This window comes from Pseudorca crassidens, chromosome 8 (genome assembly GCF_039906515.1).
Source record: "Pseudorca crassidens isolate mPseCra1 chromosome 8, mPseCra1.hap1, whole genome shotgun sequence".
Classification (NCBI taxonomy): Eukaryota; Metazoa; Chordata; class Mammalia; order Artiodactyla; family Delphinidae; genus Pseudorca; species Pseudorca crassidens.
Genome location: NC_090303.1, coordinates 50,549,064 through 50,567,731, shown reverse-complemented (window position 1 = coordinate 50,567,731; position 18,668 = coordinate 50,549,064). Strand labels below are relative to the sequence as shown.

At 35.3% G+C, this 18,668-nt stretch overlaps 1 protein-coding gene and 1 long non-coding RNA gene across 2 annotated transcripts in view; one reads left to right on the top strand and one right to left on the bottom strand.

The window, feature by feature from the left end:
* Positions 1-18,668, bottom strand: part of CALCR (calcitonin receptor) — a 150,106-nt gene that overhangs the window by 82,779 nt on the left and 48,659 nt on the right. The window lies entirely within an intron of this gene.
* Positions 4,544-16,939, top strand: LOC137228586 (uncharacterized). Its single transcript, XR_010945310.1, has 4 exons — positions 4,544-4,674; positions 4,801-4,914; positions 15,334-15,379; positions 16,852-16,939. It is a non-coding gene; the product is annotated as an uncharacterized lncRNA (long non-coding RNA).

Below are 18,668 nucleotides of genomic sequence, written 5' to 3'. Positions count from 1 at the left end.
ACTTACTTTCCTAAGCAAAAACTTCTCCAGAAAGTGGCTAATATCAGAAAAGAATAAAGTCCCAAAGAGCCAAATTAGGGTTAGTTTAGTGAAAATGAAGAGTAAGGAGTGTAACTAGAAGGCAGCCGAACACTCCCTTGTTGAGCACACACACAGTTAACATACAATAGGGTGAGGAAGTGATAAAAAGTGGATGTGTGAAGCTGTTATGTCAGTTAACACCTGACTGAGAAAGCATTAGTGTAACAGCAGCATTTCAGAAGGGCCACCAGCTGGCAGAGCAATGAAAAGCAGGAAGGGTAGTGAGCTAGGATTCAAAGGGGCAGAGTGAATGGTCAGGTAAGGCAGGCCTATACACGCTCTTAACGTTGGGGTTCTTGAGACAGACTGGAAGTTGAATCAGGTCCCAAGGAAAGAAAGAATTACCGAGAAAGCAAGCACAAGAAACCACCCCTACATCATTGTTTGTGCAGGACTGGAATCAGGATGATGACGTTTGCATTCCCGCGTGCAATTGTTCGCATGGACAAGATGAAGACAACTACCTCTTCTCCAGTTTTATCTGTAAGAATCAATGCTCCAAATTTCACAAAACCTCGAATCTCTGATTAGCTTAAGAGTTCCAGGATTAAAGCTACAATATGTCATTGGATATCCTCAAAGAATCTTATGGAAGCATAGATGCTAATAAGTACAATGAAAACTTCTATTGCCATTTGGAATATACCCAAAGAAATTTTTTCAGTCAGCAGAAGGGGGGGTAATGAGTTAAAGCAAAATGGAATATATTTTCCAGTTGGATATACTACAATCTCAGAAGTGTGGCTGTCAGAGGGCACGTGGACTCAGAAAGGAGGGTGGGCTTTTCAACACACTCCAATTAAAGCATAAATGCAATTGTTTTTAATACAATTTAGTTGAATTTAAACCTAAATTCTGCTTCTGTTGACACTGTATTCTAACGTGACAGTTAGAAAGTCAAACAAAACGAAAGCCACGACTGTAAATAGTAGTTGAGTGGTCTACTGAGTTGGGTCATTGAAATATTTTTACTTAACCCTGTTTAAAATGAAAGTCCAGGTCTTAGGGCATCACAGGTAGAGTACTGCTTTTGTGAAGACCTATTTGTATGACAATAGTTGTGTGCCTAGAATGGTGGGTGCTTGAGGCCTTATTCTCATCACGTAAATTAATTCTCTCAAAACAATCCTAAGAGAGAAGGTTTGCAGGTGAGAAAGTGGCAGAGCAGGGATTCAATATCAGATCTCGAAGGTCTTGTAGCCCATTACTTAGCGACTATGCAGTAATGTCTTCCTGATTTTAATTTCTATAGAGCTAGCTTAAAAATTGGGGATTTGGGTTCCTCTTTCCTACTCCCTTGTTCAAAATTAAATAAACTAGGTACTCAGTACAGAAAAAACTAAGACTTTCCTACTTCTCACGACTCACAAAATGACTAACATACCTATGCACTCAGCAATCATGAATATTTTGGGAAATAATTTCAAAGAGACTGCACTTATATTATACCAAAACAGGTGCCAGAAGAGAGTGAATCAATTAATGAAGTGAAAATTTCAGGCAAAAAGGAATTAGATATTGTGTAGATATGTGGTTCTCTCACTTTCAGTTAATGGGTAACTTGAGTGGCAAAGGAATTCAAGAATCACTTGTCCCATCCATTTATGCCTTCTACTGCATGTATGTGTGCACAAATGTATACTCAATAAATACATATTCTGTTTTGGACTCGACAGAAAAAAATGTTATTAGTTCATGCTAAGAATAAAATTGTGGACAGTGATTATAGACAAACAGATCATAAACACTGATGCTACAAGAAAAATTTTCATAAACCATCTATAAAAGCCTTGTGACCTTCATTTGTAGGCTAACAATACTAGATATTTTTCCAAACAGGTCTTTCAGCTTTAGGTACATCATAATTATGGAGTACAGCACTCTGAAAAATTGGTGGTAAGACACATATAACATGATCCAAGATTTTCATTTTTATAGGATATAATATATAATTGTCATGATTGGGAAATGTGTAAATATTTCCACATTGCCTTTGTAGTGCTATAACATCAAGAAAAATTTTATACATGTATTCCTTTAGGAATGTATTTTAGAATTCAAGTTAGTTTTAAAGGACTCTTCAGTTGGGGTTTGACTTAAGGGTTATTCAATTAATGATACTTGAATCAAGGACTCTGTTCCAGCTACATTTTTAATTCAAGGACTATGTTTAAAATTCTAAAAATATTTAGAAAATAATTCCCAAGTAAATTGATAGAGTTTTGAAAATTAGAAGAACAAGGACTTAGACCATCTACACGTTCAGTGGTTAGAAAGGATGAATTAATAAGGATGTCCTTCCTTTGGGACGTATACAACAAATTAACTTTGACATTAAATTGAAAGGCTTAGAGAGATTTTTTCATCTTACCTTTTAATGCTATCTTTATGCATTCACTTAAGTTATTACATGCAATATGATAGATGGTCCCTAAATAAGATAATAACAGTGGCTCCCTGAACTAGTAACTGCAAGTTGAAGCAGTTTAAATCTGCTAAATTATGTTGATATTTGCTCAACTGACAAAAACAAAATATTTTCCAAAACAAGGTGTCAATGTAGTAAGTTTTAAAAATAAAAAGTAAAACTAAGATTTTCTGTCATGAAATCAGATTAAATGATTTTAAATGTTTTAGCCACTCTGGTTATTTTGTGTTAATCACAACAGAAAATAATTCCTATTAGGTTTAAAGTTTGTCACTGATTCCTGTCTCTTAACATTCAGAAATATATTCTAAAATAATGGGAGATTTTCTAATATGACTTTATATAATAAATCTCCAGATATAATTTTTTTCTGATTTCTTGAGGGTCCATATGATGGGACTAAAGTTCCTCCCACTTTCCAAACACTGTGGAAAATAATAAAGAGTTCTTGTTCATTTTTTCAAGGATCTTACTACTAACATTCATGTAGCATTAATAAGCATGAAGATGTAGTATAACTCAGAATATTAAATGTGGAGGGGATATACATATATAGTGTGTGTGTGTGTGTGTATGTTTGAGATATGTTGTTAAAGCATGATTGGCTTTCAGCTTTTCAGGGACGTATTCTTGATGGAGTTGTGTTGTCTTGCCCTTTTACAGAAAAAAAGTGATGGACGTGGTTTTCAAATTGTACCAGGCTCCCATAAATAAGCTCTGACTTGTGAAAGGTTGTATTCTCCCAAATGGCAGCTCCAATATAAATCTCATCCCGCATCATTTTATGATGTGATGTGGACACTCCTCCTTCAAGAGGTTGTGTCTACATTCATTCCTTTTCAATTTGGGGATACCTTAGTAATTGACTTGACCTTCAGAGTATGGCAGAAATGATTCTTCATGACTTCATAGGCTCAGCTATAAAAGGCTATTGGTTTCTCCTTGGCTCTCTCTTTTTCTTGAGACACTTGCCCTTGGAACCCAGCCACCATGTTGTAAGGAAGCTCAGCTTATAACACATAGAAGGGCCAAGTACGGGTGTTCTGATTGACAGTCCAAGCATCAACTGCCATGCATGTGATGAAAGAGGCTTGACATGATTGTAGTCCCCCACCTATAAGTCTTCAGGCTGAAGCCCCAGACATCAAGGGACAAGTCAAATTGTTTCCCCTGTGCTCTGTCTAAATTCCTGATGCAGAAACAGCCAGAGATAATAAATGATGATTATTGCTTTCAGCTACTAAATGTTGGGGTAATATTTTATGCAACAACAGGTAACTGTAATAAAATATGCCTTAAGGGCTCAGGAAAAAGATTGAGGAAGAGTATTTGGGTCTTGTTCCAGCTCTGCCACTAAGTAGGTGTGTTAGTCTAATGTAACTAGTCATGAATAAGATACAATACCCTCCAGATCTCAGTTTTTCCATCTTCTAATTGGGAAAAATTGGACTAGGTCCCTTTCAGCCCTAGGATCCATGATTCTGTGATGGGCCATTCTACATAAGGGTATATCATGAGGTATACCCAATAGATATTTGTTAAATGAATGAATGAAAAATTTAAAAATAAAATAATATAATAGCCATTAACTAAATACTCTGGGAGCTTTAGTTCTAAACAGAGTGAATGGGATGGAAATGATGTACTGATTATCCTAATCACATTGCTGCATTTTACAATATCCTCAAACAGAATGAATTGCTATATGGAAGATAAATGGTTTTGCTTGTGGTTTTCATGATGAAGAAATATAGAGCAGCCACCACCACTCACCACATCCACTTTACAGATATGAAAACAGGATAGACAGTATTAAAAGTCACATAGGTAATATGTAGTAGCAAGTGCAAGCTGGGGACAGGAGAGGTATTCAATATTGCTTCAGGATTGGAAACACTAGGTCTTCTCAAGTTTGGATGCATATTAGAATCACCTAGGGAGCTATAAAAACACACTGGTTTCCTGGCCTCTCATTCAAGATTCTGATTCACTGGGTGTGGCCCAGGTGTGGGTAAGGAAACATTCCTGTAAGTTCCTAAGGAGAAGTATGGCTAGAAATTACCTTTAGCGCTTCATTTTACACTTGCCTTTCACTTTCCCTGAGATCTCTACCTGAAGAGAAACAGAAAAGAGAGGAAAGAGGGACTTCTCTGAGGAGGCATTTGGTATGCTTTTAATTTCAATTTCTAAAAACAAAATGATTCTTAACTGAATAAGGGAAATAGTTATTTTAAGGGAAGAAAATTACATGAATGTTTCTTTCCTATATGATTCTTCTTTCTGGATCATAGAAAATCCAACTTCTATGTTAAAAATCCTGTGTGGCAGAAATGAACAATGACATAAGGAAAACACTACACTGTGAAGCTGTAACTCAACTGAACCTGAATGAAGATCCACTCCAGGTAAGTTGGCATCAATCTGTCAGTCTCAGAAACACCAGCCCATCTGCCCAGGAAATATTAAGATGACCTTCAGCAAATTAGACTGAATGTTTTCACCTGAAGGGTGACCTGGTCTTGATGAGAGAGAAGAAGTTTTGTTTCTAGGAGTTGGAACCTGCCTTTGAGAATCTGTGACTGAGCTGAGGGCAGAGCAAGGCACAGTGGTGCATGTTGGTTCAGATAAAAGCATGGCAGAGAGGGATCCCATAAGATTCCCAGGCAAAGATCTTTCCCCCAAATCTCTTAAATTGTCGCAACAATATTGGTTTTTAGACAAGAAATGATGAAGTCTTTTCTTGCATATTGCTGAAAATCTAATAATTTGGAGAGTCATCCTCAAGAGTTGCTGGCAACTCTGAGACTCAACTTATTTGAAATATGATATTGTTATCTGGGAAAGAGAAGATCCTAATAGTGTATTTAAGAACTAACAGGCTTCCTAACATTATATAATATAAATAAACAGATGCCCTAGGTCCTTTTGGACCTTTTAGTACATATGACAAAAAGAAAACAAAATGAAAAAACTTTCAAGACGACTCAGCAAAAAATTCCAATTTAGAATCAATCTAAAACTTTTGAGGTCAACTGCTTTCAAAGAACAAACTAGTTTTATTTTCTTCCTAAAGACTTTGTCCAGAGCAACATTTGGAATACTTGCATTTGGAGACTAACTTTCTGACAAATGCAGAAGTCTCCAGTTTATTTCCTCAATGGAAATCATTCCATCAAGTGAATCGTATTTATTCCAGGCACAATGTTGCATTTCTAGACTATGTCCCTGACTAAGGACTCAGCATCAAGTAAATTATATATACGACATCAGTATATCATGAAAGTATAAATATAGAATTAAAAAATCTCTATGGGGCTTCCCTGGTGGCGCAGTGGTTGAGCGTCCGCCTGCCAATGCAGGGGACACAGGTTCATGCCCTGGTCCGGGAAGATCCCACATGCTGCGGAGTGGCTGGGCCCGTGAGCCATGGCCACTGAGCCTGTGCGTCTGGAGCCTGTGCTCCGCAACGGGAGAGGCCACAACAGTGAGAGACCAGCATACCGCAAAAAAAAAAAAAAAAAAAATCTCTATGGTAAAATTAGTAATATTTAATTCTAATTCCAAAATGTGGATACTTACAGGCTGAATACAAAGAAAAATACTTTCCCTACATCATTAGTTTGACCTAAAGCTTCCCTATAATCATATTAGTTAGGTATTATTTTTATATACTTTTACTAATTTTTAATATAGAAGGGATTTTCAGAGATGATTTGAAATGACCTATATCTTTAAAAAAACTTTTCTAAAGGCTTATGAGACTTTTTTTCTCCCTATAAGTTTCGCTGTCATGAGCAAAGGCATTCATTTACATTATTTCACTGATCAAGTGGAACTCGGAGTAGTGAGTACTCTGTAATTATTTGCACCAATGACATAAAAATGTATCTTCCCCTAAAACTATATTTTGAAGTCAGAGTAGGTCAGCATTTCTCTGTTCCACATTTTCCTGGTTCAGAGGAACATCAGGAGCTAAAGATCTGTCCAATAGCCATGGGGAGAAGGTCCCAGTAAATATTAAGGTGGGGTTCATCTTTCACTGCCGGAAAGCATCCAGGCCTCTCTGGGACAGGTCTATGAAGACTCCACCTCTCCTAGAGGGCCAGGGAGGCATCCATCAGGGAGTAGCAAGGCTTTCCCAAGCGGGGCTTTAATCAGTCTTTTGAGAAAACCTAGGAATAACACTGTGGTTTGCATGTGTTGCATCAACTCCTTTATCTCTAAGCATGGACCAGGAGAACAGGGGCGTCTCTAGAGTTGATTGGGAGAGTGACAGGATTCTATTTGGAGAATGGGTTGGGGAAGAGCAATCCTAGAGGCAGGGACAGTCAGGGAGCTGGGCCTGGGGAACTGAGGAAGACTTCATGAAGATGACCTTGAGCTGAGAATAGAAAGATAAGTGAAAATATACAAGGTGGAAAAAAATGTATATGTATTGCTCAGGGACACAAAACATGTAATTAAGTAAGTCATGGTGATAGAAATTCTAGGATAACAAATAATAGTTGCCTCTCAGTGGGAAGGGAATGGAGTGAGATTGGGGAAGAATTCATAGGGTACTACTAACGACTGCCTTAAACTCAAAATTGTTGGAGACCTGGTATGACCAGGCATCACACTCTTGACTTTCACAACAACCCTATGTGGTACGTGGCATCTTCATTTTATTGAGGAAGAAACTGCATCCCAGAGAGATTAAGAGACTTATTCAAAGTCTTCCATTTAGTAAGAGGTAGTCTAAATTCAAACCTAAATTTTTCTGAATCTACACTCTATGTTTTCATTTTATCAGTACTTCATGATAATCTCCTCACTTTAGAAAAGCACGTCTTTTGTTTGATGGTATCATAATTGGTAATAAAATTAATTCAGAGTCTTAAAAACATACATAAGACTTTCATAAAATTTACATGGAACTGACAACCATTTGGTGAGCATAAACACGGGGGTGGGACCCTCTTGCTTAATTAAATCCAGCTGGAGATCCTAAAATATTTAAGATCATTTTATTCTTGATAGTGTGAATTACTATGACTTATACAGATAATCTGAGAATTATTAAAAAGCAGCTCTCTTTCAAAAGGGATGAGGCTCTTCAGTAGGTCTTGAAGAGCTCCACGCAGTTGGATTGCATCTGCCCCTTTATATACACAAGAGTACCATATGATTCCACAGAACATTTCTGGTTCTAAACAGCAGTTGTAAAATATTTTTCCTCAATAAATGGCAACACTGACATCCTTTATGATAACCACTATATGATTACTGTACGTGGGAACTGGCATCTAAATATTACCAGGCAGTAGAGCCTGCTACGTAAAAAAAAAAAAAAAAAATTAAGGCAAACCAAAGGCCCCATGAAGGCCAGAAGTGACCATTAACACTCTCCAAATACATGTCCATTCTCAAATCCAGACACAGAGCTGCTGTAGGAGGCTGCTACTCTTCCACGTTGCTCTGTGCTTCCTGGAAAACCCAGAGATGTGGTCTTTACCTGCATATGAATCCTGATTCCCTCTCCTCTCACTATGCTTCTAGGATGTTCCTAAAGTAATACTGGCTTTAAAGGAAACTGGGATACAAGTAATCCCAAAGGACAATTAGAAGTCTCAAATGCTCCACAAAAAATATTTTCAAAATTTATTTTCAAGGAAGATCAAGTTAATCATTCATGTTAATAAATGTTGAATTGAAAAAAAAAATCTAACAACATCTGCTACTCACAGTAAAAGTACATACACATATTTTTATCTGCTGTTAAATACTGCAATATAGAACCACTGGTTTCTCACAGAACAGCTGGTTTAAAAAGATATTTCTTCCGTTTTTATATTTCCATTCATTTTTCTCTTATGTTTTATTCATAATATTTCTATATATGTTTTAAAAGATAATAGTTTCAGAATGCTGTTTTTTTCAATAAAGCCCCTTAAACTTTCCACATGGCAAATGACCAAGCTAGGTTTGAAACTCTGTTATGGCCTTCATGAGCTGTGTGACCTTGGGAAAGTCAGTCAATCTCTCTGAGGTTCCATTTTCTCATATGAAAAATGAGGATCATAATGCCTGTATTGCAGTGTTAAAATGAACTTCAAGGAGGTTGGGTTCATAAAACATTTGACATGCAGTAACATTCACTACATAGACACTTATTTTTATTGTTGTCTGGGCAAGTTCCATTTCGTTTTGAGAATAAACTGTAATTTAATAGTGAAGCCTCTAGAAAGTCCAGTAAATCAGGGATAGGGCCCAGATACAGTCAGAGAAGTGGAAAGTCCTTAGAAAGCTTATAGAATTATGATAAAACCTTTATCTCTGTGTGCAATAAGATTATTAGGAGAGATTCACACATTTATGGGATTGTTTTTGTACATTGCTGGTAAACTTTTTCCTTTTGTAACCTAATTTAAAATTTTACACATTAAAAAATTCTGTTCATACACATAGTATCCCTTATGCCATCGTCTGTCATTATAATTATAAGAAACAATCTTCAATGGGATCTGAAAATTATTCTGCTCTTAAACTGGCTTTTAAAAACAATCTCAAATAATATATCGAGGCTATCTGGCCAGATTTTTCCATGTGCCCTGTGAATAGCCTTATTACCTTAAAAAGTGGTGTTTCACTGACAGTGTCTGAAGAAAAGTTTTAGCAAATAACAATAAAAACAGTGGTCATAATAATAGCTAATATTATTAGCATTTACTATGTATTAGCAATGTTCAAAATGCTTTATATATGTTGTCTCTTTTCATTCTCACAGACGGGGTACTACTGTTACCCTCATTTTATAGATGAAAAAAAATGAGGCACAGAGAGATTAAGAAGAGAAGAAAGAGTAATTGACATGGCATGTCCTGAGAACATCAATATTAAAGCATGTTGCCTTAGACATACTGGATGCAACTGAGCAAAGACCTTTCAAATTAAAGAAATAAGAAGAAAGGGAGAGTGACAATAAAAGCAATAGAATCACAGCATTCCTATCTCTGTTCTCTCTCCTCTCCATGGAAAGCTTCCTTTGAGTATGTAATCCATATATTGAACCAGTTCTGCGTCCTAGGCAGATGAAGAAAGCATTTTAGGGAGTGCCCTAAGTATTTACGAAGCAGTATTTATAACTACAGTTGGAAGGAAACAAAGAGTGTAAATAATTACTGAAGTTACAAATATTAATATTCAAATGATATTATTGATCCATACTTTTGTTCTGGTTTTAACACTCACTGTACCCATATCATCTTAGGCTAATCAACACACTGCTCTAGTTTCCCATCTGTAAAATGAAAGGGCTTTATTAGCAGAGGTCTAAGGTCTCTTGAAACTTGACATTTTCTAGTTCTTGTAACAGCTCAGGGAACTTCATCCTAATCTTTTATATGATGTTCTGATCTTTAATATATTTTGAGACCAAGGTCCTTATCAAATTGCACTTGACCTCTACCCACAAGGCCAGCTTCTTGTCTTAGTCATTGAAACGAAGGCATGAGAGATTCCATTTGCCTTGAAAACAGAAAATGATACCGACATCCTATAGATTTAATCAGCTCCGCTCTGTTTGCTGACTGGGTTATTTATTTCTGCTGTGATACTGGCCTAATAAAAAAATTAGTTCCAGTTGTGGCCAAGACAAAGAAGTCCTATTTTAGGGGAGTTATGCCCACCTTTGACATAATTAGAATAAACTGTTGGTTAACTCATAGAGCAAGGGAAGAGATGGAAAGCTTCTTTGTTATTCCATGTTATAATAATGGAATTTTCACTTTAAAGGCCCAATCCTTCTGCAGAATAATGAGCACATTTGTTTGTGTCAGTCTCAATCTCCATACACGCCAATAGAGACCAGAAAAGTATGAGCAGGATTCCTGCAAAGATTAGCATCCTTAAGAGTGCCTGTTCTAAATCTTTGAATCTTAACGCTGCATTATATTTTGCAATTGATTTCTATACACACGCTCTCAATTGTACTTCACAACAACCCTTAATGAGGACAGCAAATGCAAATATATTCATGTTATAGATAAAGAAATAAGGCTTAGAAAAGTGGAACTTCATGTTTTACCGTATGTACAAAGGCTAGATTTAGGACTAGGAGCCAAAGGAATTTGCCATTATTACCCAGGTTATAAATGCTAAGGAAAGGATTAGAACCCAAATCTTTCCACTTGAAGGCCTGTTTTATTTTTGTTCTATTGTCTATATATCTATATCTATTTCTTCCTATCTATCTGTGTAAAGATTAAGATTATATCTTATTGTAGGATGATGGGTGAAGTTTCCCATAATGCTATATTTCTTTATGATAAAAAAGTAATAATCAATTACTAGAAGTCCTTCATAAAGTATAAAAAAGAGGATTGCGTTGCATCACTCTTAAATTATGATGTAATACGAGACCACTTTAGGATGCAGAGCTGTAAATTCACAGCATTGAAAGTGAAAAGGAATTGTGGTTCATAGCATGAGACTAAGTCCAAAGAGGATAGGCTTGAATAGGGCATTGATGTGTTGTTTGCTTATTAGAACCATAAGAGCATGAAATGGCTGGTGTTTGAAAGAGAGTACTATAAATGTGCCAAGAGGGTGACAAGATAAGCCACTACTTCACAGTTTTGCCTCTGCCTAGTCTATAAGGGACTTCAGAGGTGATTCCACCTTAACCTAGGGAGTCAGAACTGAAGATTTTTGTCCTACCACATAATACCTATTGTAGTGCCAGGCACAAGGCCCAAACTCTGAAAATGCTTCTAACTCTAGGAAATTTGAAGTACTAGAAACAGCTTTGAATTAGTGTCAAAAGATCTGAGTTTGATTTGAGATCTCTTTTTGTTATTTGCTAGCCATTTAGTCCTGGGCTCATGACTTGCATCTCTGAGACAGATATCCATCCTATAAAATTTAGATGGTATTAATAATTACAATGCCTCTTCACATAGTTGGGAAGATTAAATAATTATTATTATAAACTATGATGAGTACACATAAATGATTACTGTTTCTATTTTTGAAAAAGGCCTTTTAAATATAACATTATAATAATTGATAACAATGTCAAACAGACACACACACTGGACTTCTTTGTGTCTATGAAGGCAGCCTGACTCATTGACTCCTTAGGACTACTTTCTATCTCATGGTTTTAATGAGGATATATTTTCTATCCAAGATAAGGAAACCTTGTTGAGCACAATATTGACCCAAGGAGAAATTTAAAAGGGAATAGTTTTATATAATTATATAGAAAATCCAGAACTAAGTCTAACTCCCATGGGAATTTATTGTAGGGTAAATGTAGCATCTTATATCTGTAGGGAAAAGATGGATTACTTAATAAATGATGCTGGAACAACTGTAAAGCCATTTGGGAAAAATTTTGGTTTCTTCTTCATTCCCAATATGTAAATAAGTCAGATGGATTATTAATGTTAATATTTTAAATTAGCATTACTAAAAATGTTGCTTCATAACACTGATCTCCTTGAAATGTAATAGAATATAGTAATTTAAAAGTTATTTGTTAAAATGAATGTGCGAGAACACTCCATCCATGAGTGTGTCCCTGGCTTAATCAAGTTCTAATATATTTCTCTTCTTATTACTTAAAACCTAGAAGAATTGAGAATTGATTTAAGTTTTCTCTCCAATAGTTCCAAATGAAAACAGTTGCCTACTTCATTCTACATAGTAAATTTCTCTCCATCAGGACTTCAAATAGACTGAGAACTCTTTGAGGACAGGACATATTCTATTGATCTTGGTAAGCCACAATCAGTGCTTAGCAGAGTACCTTGAAAAGAGCTGCACTTTAAAAGTACTAGTGAGGGGCTTCCTTGGTGGCGCAGTGGTTGAGAGTCCGCCTGCCGATGCAGGGCACACGGGTTCGTGCCCCGGTTCGGGAAGATCCTACATGCCGCGGAGCACCTGGGCCCGTGAGCCATGGCCGCTGAGCCTGCGCGTCTGGAGCCTGTGCTCCGCAACGGGAGAGGCCACAACAGTGAGAGACCCGCGTACCGCAAAAAAAAAAAAAAAAAAAAAAAAGGGGGACTTCCTTGGTGGCACAGTGGTTAAGAATCCACCTGCCAATGGAGCGGACACGGGTTCGAGCCCTGGTCTGGGAAGATCCCACATGCCACAGAGCAACTAAGCCTGTGCACCACAACTACTGAGCCTGCACTCTAGAACTCGCGAGCCACAACTACTGAGCCCGTATGCCACAACTACTGAAGACCATGCGCCTAGAGCCCGTGCTCCGCAACTAGAGAAGCCGCTGCAATGAGAAGCCCGCACATCGCAATGAAGAGTAGCCCCCGCTCGCCACAGCTAGAGAAAAGCCCACACACGGCAACGAAGACCCAATGCAGACAAAAATAAATAAGTAAAATTTAAAAAAAAAAAGAGAAAAAAAAGTACTAGTAAAGCAGCAAAACATTCCTTTTGATTGCTTTTTTAAACCTAGGGATTTTTTCTATATTTTTAAGTCTAAACCAAAATAGTGAAATAAAATTTAGGTCAATATAAAGAAGTTTCCAATAAGTAGATATTAAAAATCTAATATGTAGTTACAATATCTAATATTTTGATAATGAGATAGGTTTCCTTTTGAAGTAGTGACTGTCTAAGATCCCAAATCTAACAAATGTGCTTATTACTGCCTAGAAATTTCTATAATGGATGCCCATATTTTATAGAAATTTATTTTAATAATATATTTGTAACTCTAGGACTCTCATTTTAGCCTTAGGTAATTACATTTCCTATTTCCATACTTAAATATTTTTCATCATAGGGGTAACAATCACTCATTAAATAAAACGGAAAATATGTGTAGAATAAAGAAGAAAATTGGCTAGAGTCCTACCACCCCAAGACAATCACCTCCAATATTTTGGTCTATTTTTTTCCCAAATTTTTAGTACATATATTTATAATTTTTTCTTCCAAGTTATAGTCAGATTATAACCTTATATCTCATATATCTTATTTATTAATTTTATTTCTGTTTGAGGAGAAAAATGCTTTCTAGTACTAAGTAAGAAACAATTCCAATTTGTTCCATAAATGTACTGATTATGTTCTCCTCTTAAAAGGAGCTCACATATGCAACTGATCTCACAGAATTATCAAAATATTAGGCTTGGGAACAAAATAAATAAAGATGAAAATGATGTATGTGTGTATGTCTGAATGTGTATAATTTTTATAAATATCTGTACTTTAGCCCTTTGTCCCTAAGTAGATAATGAGACTCTACAGTCTTTTTCAGAAAATTCATTCCAAAGACACTCATGATAATATAACCTTTAAAGTCAATTTTGTGTCCCTATTGGTTTACACTATAAAACTGAAAATTTTAGGGCAAGTCATATCACTTCTGCAAGCATCAGTCTCTTCATCTTTAAAAATAAAAGGCTAATATAAATATCTGCCTACGGTTGTTTGTAGAATTAAAGCAATTAACGCATGCCTACATAGAGAGTGCCTTAGCACATAGAAATTGTTTCATAAATGTCATTTATGATTATCACTCTTGGGAAAGTCTTATAGTCAAACCTCAAAGTAATCTCAAAATCTTGAGGCTGAAAATTTTTTTCTTTTCCAGGCTTCGGTTAAATAGAAAATGATAATCAATTTTTTGGAAATAATAATCTTTTAGAAATCACTTAAACATATCTATCATGCCCCTGTTCTACACATTCCTATCTTCTCAGTTGACCACTTCAAAAAATACTGAAAAATATGACCTTTTAACACTGACTCTCTGCTGTACTTTTCTCCAATTCTTTGACTGTCTTACAGAACCTGGATTTAGTATAACAGAAGTTGTAGGCCTACTAGGGACTTGCAGGCTACCTTAGAAGCTACCTGTAGGATGTCTTAGAACTATATTCAGACTAATAACATAAAATAACTAGCCCATCACAGGCAGAGAGCCTTTCAAGTTGAGGTTGAGAGCAGAAGATGACGTAGAGCAGGTCGTAGTGTATATATTAAACACAAAGCGAAAGGAGCCAGGATCCAGGAACTCAATTTGCTTTGCCAGACAGCAATCTATCCCTACTGGATATCAGTACCACAGTTTACTCATTGAGATCAAGGTTGGAGATTTTATTCTAGGGATCTACATCTTGAATTTATCAATTTGAAAGTTTAACGGCCAGTTAGGAATTAGACTGACAATGTGTTTATTTATTTCTTCCTTCTTCCTTTCTTTCCTTCCTTCCTCCCTTTCTTTCTTGCTTTCTAAGAAACATCCTTATTACAAGTGTTCTTAAACATTACATGCATTGTAGAATGTGTATAACTTCCATTCACTGATTATTTCTTTGACTACAGAATTTTTTCTTTTGTAATGTCTTTATGTGCTTTAGAGACTTTTTCATGTTAATTTAAAAGCGACTGAGTGCTCTTGGGAAAAGAATTATTGTGTATGGGGAAAAAACTCAGTGCTTAATCCTAGGAGAGATTATGAGATTAAGGAGAGAGAGTCTGTGTTTGACAGTTTAAGATTATGAACAAGTATAAGATACCAAAATTCTAGTTTGGATCACTCCATTCCAGAATACATGGCATTAGGTTAGCTATCTTTTGATACAGGGTTAATGAAATTGTTCCAAAGAGCATAAAACTATGGGTCAGAATAAAATAGTTTTTAGAAAAATCTATTTTTTCTTCAAAATTGCTTTTTTTCTTCAAATTTGGATTTGTATTATGAAATGTATTTTTCTTTATAAGGAGTGATTGTATACAAACGTAGCTCTAAAACTTTTAACAGAACTTCAAATTCGCTTGATAACATATCTTCTTCCTTCTCTGTCAAATAGGTGGCTTGGCAAATGAATGAATTTCAGAGGAGATATATATATATATGTATGTATGTATGTATATGATAATATTTATGTCATATTTTACATATATTTGTATATACTAAAATAAACATAAGTACATATTTATACTTTATATGTATGATATATGTTTTATAAGTTAATATGTATTCATTAAAAGGTATACACTTATATTTAAATTTTATATTTAAATATTACCCATTTCTCCATTTACAGGGTATCCTAAGGATCTTCATATAATTTTAAACTTTAATGATTTCCAAACTATAAATGCTATTAACTTATAAAAACATCATTTGAAAATTTAATTACTTAAATTTATTTTATACTTATTTAGTTTTGTGATTTTTGAGTAGTAAGTTTTTTATTTCAAAAAATTTCAAAAAATTGTCATCTGATTAAACATGACAAGCAACTGAAGTAGGTAGACATCTTCAGAAAATGACTGAATGGTTCTCGAAGGAGAGTATCCAAAACAATCTTTGCCCACTTCAAAATATTGTCTAGGGATAGCTCTATACATAAGCTTCTGGGACAAAACAGTGGCCCACAGCTATTATAAAAGATAAGCATGAACAACAGAAGCACTTCACTAAATAAAAGCCCATTACATGAGGGCAGAATTCTGTGCTACTTCATGTGGGTTTGCCCTAGTGGGAAAGGAAATGCTATCTTCAGGGTTAAAATGATTAAAGCTGAGGCATCTTTGGAGAAAACAGACCTTCTCAGTTTTAATTACAGAGGTGAAGTTTTTGTTATTCATTGCCTCAAAGTGTGAACAATTAAAATTCAATTTAGTAAGCTTATTAAAGAAGCATAGTAATCTAACCTCTTATTTTAGGTTCCAGAGTATAAGATACCATTGTCTACTGCTCTGAAATATTAGGGTTTTTTCTCAAAGAGTCTAAAACTGATCAGTAAATGCTCTGATACCTCCGATTAGTCCAAAAGTTAAGTCTATGTTTATATAAATTCTGTACACTACCAACAAAGGTTAACACTAGCCTGATCACTTTCAGGTCCCCTCCAGACACTGCTCATTTTTGTATAATCAGCTCCTTGCACAGGGTTTGGTCCAAAGTACACCTTCAATAATGTTTGGGAAATTGCTGTGAAATTTTAAATTTTATGATATAATATAAAAATAAGCTCTAAAACATTATTCTCCATTTAAATATATCAAAATTGATTATTTTATTTGAAAATGTAATATAATCTTAAAAGACTTTACTGAGAAAAGAATTAGAAATACATCTTACTCAAACTTAGCCTTTAAGGAACAAATTAAACACAAAGAAAAAGTTACTCTGATATTTCCTAAAGTCACAGTTCATTAACACTAATGTTCTATTTTACCCCAAAATACTTGGCCTCATGAATGAGGCTTCTGATTTACCCTCACTCAAGTTGCTAACTTAGGCTGAAACTGATATATAGTATTTATCCAACTTTATTGGAGATTTTGTGAAAGAGGAATGTTTGGCTTTATTTCTACAGGAAACCTTGGTCTCCAATTTCTCTTGGAGGAATGTTGTGTTTTACAGCTGTAGGAACTGGCCTGTAATATGACTGTGGGAAGATTAGTTTATTTTAATGCCTGTTGCATACATGGATAAATAGATTAATGAATGAAATCTGACAAGTGGACATACAGTAAAGATGTAAGTACGTATTTAGTTTCAAAATAAAGCAACAATTTGAAGAGCCACAAAGCTGCATATTTAATATGATTTTTCATTTATTTTTAAATCACCCCATAAATGCTGGGTATCTTTTCATGTTTCTTTTAAATTTCTTTTATTTTCATGTTTGAACATCTTGTATCTTGGACTTACATAACTTTGATAGAATGTAGGGTCAAGGCACAGTTCCAACCACAGTTCAAACAGAACACTAGGTATTAGTGTTTGCTCAATGAGTGAATGAATCAATGAATGGAAGGATGACTAAGGTTTGGGCAAAGTCAGTGCTACCAGTCTAAAACATTTACAGTAGTCATTGGAAAGATAGTACAATAAAATTAATGTTAATATATGTGAAGGTAAAATTTTCCTTGGTGTTTAGATTAACCATTCAATTTACCCTCCTTTTATAATAGCAAAGTCTCACAAACATCACTATTTCTACATTTCTACCTGTAAAACAGAGTTCGTTTTTTTTTTCACTGCTCTGTATCAGTGCTCATCTTTTACAGCATAAACTCTCAGGTAAACTGGTTAACCAACTTGAGCAAAGCTATACTAATAAGTCTTTTGACCATTATTTATATTCTAGAAAGTTAAGTTTGAAAAGAGCTCTTTTCCATTAATGGGGTTCTCATGTAATTATGTGGCAGGTCAATATAATTGTCCCTTACTATGGAAATGAGAAAATACAGTGTCTGAGAGGTTAAGTGGTCCTCACAGGAATTCAGTGGCAGACAGAGGTTGTAAATCTATAAATCAAAATTTTTGCTTAGTGTAAGCTATGACCAATTCTGCTAATTTTATATTGGAACATTAGATATATTCTGGCCTGACAGCGGAGAATGCTCCTTATTCCCTTCCTGACTGCTAGACCTATCTGGGGACTCAGCAGGTGGACCAGTTTTTACATTCTAGAAACTATATAGATTATGTAACTATAGACTTTATTCTCACCTTTTAATTTAAATTTAATGTCACATTACACAAAAGGGTTGGCTCAGTTTCATTTATTTGGATCAATGTAATATATTAGACAGGAGGTCCATAATTTCCTTTATATAAAAAGTGCTTAAGATTATCCATAAGTGGTGCATTTTAAAATTCATTAAAGATCCTGACATGTTCTATTAGCAAGTTTCCAGGGAGCACAGATGGCAATTAATCACACAGGTGTTGGTGATTGAGGAGAGCAGCACCATCTATGAAAAGAACTTCTGAATCTCCAGAAACAAATAGTACTATTATTAAAGGCATCTCCTATCAATACTCCAACTTTCTTAGATCTTTATATAAATTCTTTGGCTATTAACCAACACATTGTACACCTTAAACTTACACAATGTTATATGTCAATTATATCTCAATAAAACTGGGAAAAAATAAAAATTTTTGCTCATTTTAGAGTTTTCCAAATGGCTGAGTGATGGAAAATCCATCCTAGCAGAATAGATGGTCCTTTAAGCCAGTGGTCCTCCAAGTTTAGTCCCTGGACCAGCAGAATCCGCATTGCTTGGGAGCTTGTTAGAGATGCAAATTCTCTGGCTCCACCCCAGACCTACTGAGCCAAAAACTGGTGGTGAGGCCAAGCAATTAGTGTTTTTACAAAACCCTCCAGATGATTCCCATGCA